A 4,451-nucleotide genomic window follows, 5' to 3' on the forward strand; every position below is an offset into this window, starting at 1 on the left:
CATATAATACATGGGGGTGCTGTAGCCGTCTTGCAGCCATGAGGAGACATCCAAGAGAATTGAAGAGGCACCAAGCAGGTGCTCTGGCATCACAGAATTAACCAAACAACCCTGGAACCACTCACCACCAACTTCTTATTGAGCAACTTATAAATGTTATTACAACTGAAGCCAGGTGTTGGTAAACTTTTTGTGTAAAGGATTACGGAGTAAATATTTTAGGTTTTGCAGACCATGCAGTCTCTCGCACAACTACTCAGCTATGTCACTGTAGCACAAAAGCTGCCAGAGATAAAATGTAAAATAATGGGAATGACTGTAGTCCAATAAAACCTTATCTATGGATACTAAAATTTGAACCTCATATAACTTTCATGTATCACAAAATGCTACTCTACTTTGATTTTTTTCAACCATTTGAAAATGTAAAAAACATTCTTAACTGTCAGGCCATACCAAAAAAGGCATTGAGCTGGATTTGGCTTAAGCCATACTTCAGTGCCCAGACAACAACTGTCTAGAAACGGAAGGGTCTTGTAAAATTATTCAGATTAAGATATTAATGGTTAACAATAGTTTTATTGTATTTCATCTCCCAGAGATATTTCCATGTGAATGATGCCCTACTCCTGTGAAATAAAGCTCCTACCACAAATTTCAGATATTATAACCATATTAATGGGGTGGGGGCAACAAATGAAGTAGAAAAGCCTTCCTGGGATTCCCACAAGGCCACACTGATAGAGAGGGAAAAAGAAAAACATAAACTTCTGTCTCCAAATACCATAATAATTCCATATACTAACATGATAACACCAAGGGATAAAGTGAATGAACCCAGGGTTCCACAGGTCGAAGATAATGGGTGAGATTCCAGTCCAAGTAAGCTCTCCCTGAAGGCTATGAACTTTGCACTATAAACCACTGAAGAAGAGAAGGCACACAGCTGAATCGTTAACATTCTCCAAAGAGAGACAGCTATAAAAGTTCTGATTTATATTATGTGATATAAGGAGCTCATCTAAAATACAACAAAAAGTATGAATAGGTTAACATTTGCTCCTTCCTTATAGCTGACTAAAATCAGAATACGTATTTAGTCACCATATACATGCTAATGTTTTACATGTTCTCATTTTCATTCCACTTCTGAATCTATTTCTTTGACCCACAACCTCTTCATGGCAATTTTCACCCCTGCATTTCTGAGTGTACAGGTGATAGGGTTCCAGTTGGAGGAGGGTTGCATGTAGAAGAAGATGGCAGGTCCAAAGAACAAGATGACCACCATGATGTGAGACGTAGAGGTGCTGAGGGCTTTGAGCCTCCCCTCTGTAGAACGGCTCGTTAAGTTGACCAGGATGACAATATAAGAGGACACCAAGATAAGGAGGGAAACGATATATAATCCACTGTTAGCCAATACAATAACCCCTTCTACAGAGGTATCATTGCAACAATCTTTAATAAGGGATGGAGGTCACAGAAGTAACGGTCAATCACACTGTGACCATGGAAGGGCGATTAGGCAGTGGCACGGATCTGAATCATGGAGTGAATTACACTATCTAGACAGGAAGCAGCCACCGGAAGGTAAGACACAGGCCAGCTTATAATAGTTGTGTAGCAAAGGGGGTTGCAGATGGCCACACAGCAGTCATAGGTCATTAATTTGAGCAGGAAGTTCTCAGTAACTCCAAAGAAGTGGAAGAAGAATATCTGAGAGACATCGCACTCCAGGGAGATCGTTTTGATTTTGGCAAGTAAGTCTGTGATTAATTTAGGGATGACAGTAGAGGAGTAACTGATCTCCACCAGGGACAGGTAGATAAGGAAGAACTACACGGGGGAATGCAGACTCTTAGTGACTTTCTAACTTACTGATGCTGACTGTCACAACAATGAGACAATTGCCCACCACTGTGGCCAAGCACACAGGAAGAAACACCACAAAGCACACTCTCTGACCTCTAGATCATGGGTAAGACAAGTGGTAATTAACTCAGGCACATTATTTGTACTTGCAGTTAATCCATTCAGATGGACTGGACTTGAGCTGCTGAGACATTTGCAATAAAACCAACACTGACTGTAACCAGTCACTTCATTTATAGCAACTTACATGGTATAAACTGCTTTACAATACAAACTTATCATGAACTCATTAATTTAGCCAATATGTTCTCACTCAGCATTAAATATTATCAATCTAACAAGAGTTTACATATAAGAAAAAAGGTTCAGAGAAATGGTTTTTGCTCAGGGTCCCACAGAAAGAAGTAGATTCAGGGACTCAGAACCAGGCTTTCTGAGTTGACTGCAGGGTTCTTTCTAACTCATCACCAGATATTCTGAATTTGCGGTCCATTCAAGCTCATAGCCCATGTTTTTATGATCTCACTGCATTTTCAATGCTCTCTGCCATTGGGGAATCACCATGACACATGTCTGCTAGTAAATTCCTTCTTTATTTCATCTTTGCCTCAGGGAATCATCTTTCCATTGATAATTCTTCCATTTCCAAAATGTCCTCTGTACTGTTTCCTCACTCAGTTATATTAGTCTTCAATTTACTCTGCTAAGATTCCTTCACCTGTCTTGCAGATTCAATAACCATGTTTGTATGAAAATTCTCAAACACTCTGGATAAAATTCAACTTACTAGTTTGTTTCCAACATTGTACTATTACATTTACACCTCTTAGCCTGCTGCATAGACTGCTGAGAGATCTTGAAATCACAGAACTTGTCCTCTAGAGCATTGTTGTGGCTGGTTAACCTGTCATTCTGGTTCCAGGTTAGTAGTCAGCAGAAAAGAAGATGACAAGAGTGAAGCTTTCTCTATAAGTTATTCTCCTGAAAACAGACACTTACTGAGGACATCTTATACATCTATATACCTCCTTGACTATGCAGAAGAAATATTGATCACTCAAGGTAAGAATGTCATGTGACTCAAAATAATATTCTCAGGATTAAGATGCCAATTATGAATTATTTTCACCACATATGATCCTTGAGAAATAGGAAAGAAATAGTATGAACATTTTGATTCTCTGCTGTAAATTATACTCTCATTTATTTTCTATTTATCTCTGATTTTGTGCTGAAATTTTCAACAAACATAATTTTGAAAAAGCAAAAATGCACCTGAGCAGCAAGGACCAGAATCAACAGAGAAAATGAAAGTAATTTGGACGGATGGAAACAAAGCAGCATGTGCCAGAATATCTCAGGTAGGATGCATGAAGAATTTTGCAGTTTCCTAAGAGAGCAGATCACAGCTGTTCCCACCAAAAAAAAAGAAAAAAAGAGAAAGATAATTATATGAGGAGATGCATATGCTAATTAGTTTAGTAATCATTTCATTAAATATGTATAGTGAAACATCAAGTTGTAAATATTAAATATACACAATTTTTATTAAAGAAAAAAATTAAGATTAAATAAAATCACTGAAACTAAAAAAACCTGATAAACTGATATTTTACAGTGAGAAAAATAGTAGAGAAAGAGACCATGGCATTTCAGAGTTGCAGAGAGTATCCTTGATCCTTGACTCTTCAATCCCTGATGCGATTCCTTGTGTACTTGGGTGCCAGAGAAAGCCCTTTATTCCTCAAATAAATTATCTTCTTTGCTTAAGAAACTGTGATGGGTTTCTGTTTCTTGCAAACAAAACCCCTAACATATAAATCTAGGAAAAAATGAATAAATGAAACTGAAAACCACTAGAAACAATAAGAAATATCAAGATACAATTTCCGTTTAGAAAACTCAACTGAAAAATATTCCCTTTACAATGTCAAAAAATTTTTTCACAGTTCATTCCTGGACCCTGGGTTGAGCAACAAATGGGAAGGGCTGACTAGACACAGCACATGATTGTTGCTGGTGCCCCTTGTCTGTGGGGCACCTTTGTCGGGGGAGGGGGTGATGAGCAGATGGCTATGTGAAGATGCATTAGAAAAACTGGTTAGTAAGAGATGAGATTAAATGTAATCAGCCAGGGACCCATCAGGCTTTGGTCACCGGAGCAATCTTGTCCCTCATCTGGAGTAATAACTATAAGTTTACAGCACAGGTAAACACTGAAGTGAGGTAGACCTTTGCTACCCAATTTGATAGCCACCAGACATATGTGGTTATTTAAATTTAAGTTAATTAACATTAAATAAAATTAATTTAATTCTTCAGGCAAATGAGGCACATTTCAAGTGCTCCACATGGCAAGGTTCTGCCATATATTAGCACAGATATAGAACATTTCCAGCACAGAATGTTCTACTGGCAACACTGATTCTAACCACAGCAGCTTCAGAACAAGAATATTTGCCTAGAATATAAGTTCCATGTAGGCAGTAACCTTTGACTTAAGTAGCACTAGCACTTAGAACAATGCCTCTCCCATAGTACATGCTCATCAAGTCTTGTTGAATAAGTTGTTAAAT

General features: G+C 38.0%; 1 pseudogene; it reads right to left on the reverse strand.

Moving 5' to 3' along the window:
* Positions 1–1,138: 1,138 nt before the first annotated feature.
* LOC103541265 (olfactory receptor 4B1-like) lies at positions 1,139–2,446 on the reverse strand (annotated as a pseudogene).
* Positions 2,447–4,451: the final 2,005 nt, after the last annotated feature.

Source organism: Equus przewalskii, chromosome 11, assembly GCF_037783145.1.
Source record: "Equus przewalskii isolate Varuska chromosome 11, EquPr2, whole genome shotgun sequence".
Lineage (NCBI taxonomy): Eukaryota > Metazoa > Chordata > Mammalia > Perissodactyla > Equidae > Equus > Equus przewalskii.